This window comes from Notothenia coriiceps, unplaced genomic scaffold (assembly GCF_000735185.1).
Source record: "Notothenia coriiceps isolate Sejong01 unplaced genomic scaffold, NC01 NC01_scaffold00033415, whole genome shotgun sequence".
Taxonomy (NCBI): Eukaryota; Metazoa; Chordata; class Actinopteri; order Perciformes; family Nototheniidae; genus Notothenia; species Notothenia coriiceps.
Window position 1 is genome coordinate 34,059 of NW_011366116.1, and position 488 is coordinate 34,546.

The 488-nt window shown below is 30.5% G+C and overlaps 1 protein-coding gene across 1 annotated transcript in view; it reads right to left on the bottom strand.

Annotated features, from left to right (window-relative positions):
* Positions 1-488, bottom strand: part of LOC104961513 (apolipoprotein D-like) — a 4,034-nt gene that overhangs the window by 656 nt on the left and 2,890 nt on the right. The gene's annotated exons all lie outside the window — the stretch shown is intronic.

Consider the following 488-nt stretch of genomic DNA (forward strand, 5'->3'; position numbering starts at 1 on the left):
AGGTTAACGTTTTTTATAAACCTTAAAATATATAGTAAGAGAAAGAAACATCCTAGTTGTATGACTAAATAGATCTTGATCATGTTAATGTTCATTACACAATTAAATATTCCCATGGAATACACAGTTAAATAGAATCTTAAGTTTGTTTCACGGTTGTTAGGGGTTAATATGTTTCATCTTTAAGTGGAATTTGCAGATCAGTTTCTTTATGCAACTTTTATACATGTGTAGGCTACCTGAGGTTGTTTTAACTTTTACATTGCTATATATTGGGATTAAGGACCAAATCACTTTAAAAAACGACAGTATCATCCGCATACTGAACAACAGCACACTGTATGAATACTTGTATATTATCACCCAAAAGCTTTGTGTTGGCTCTTCAACCACGATGAGCTCAAATAAACTACATTTCTGTCTTTTTGTTTAAAGGAACCGCATAATATTTGTAATGATAATTATCGTACAACATTATAATCTCAAAA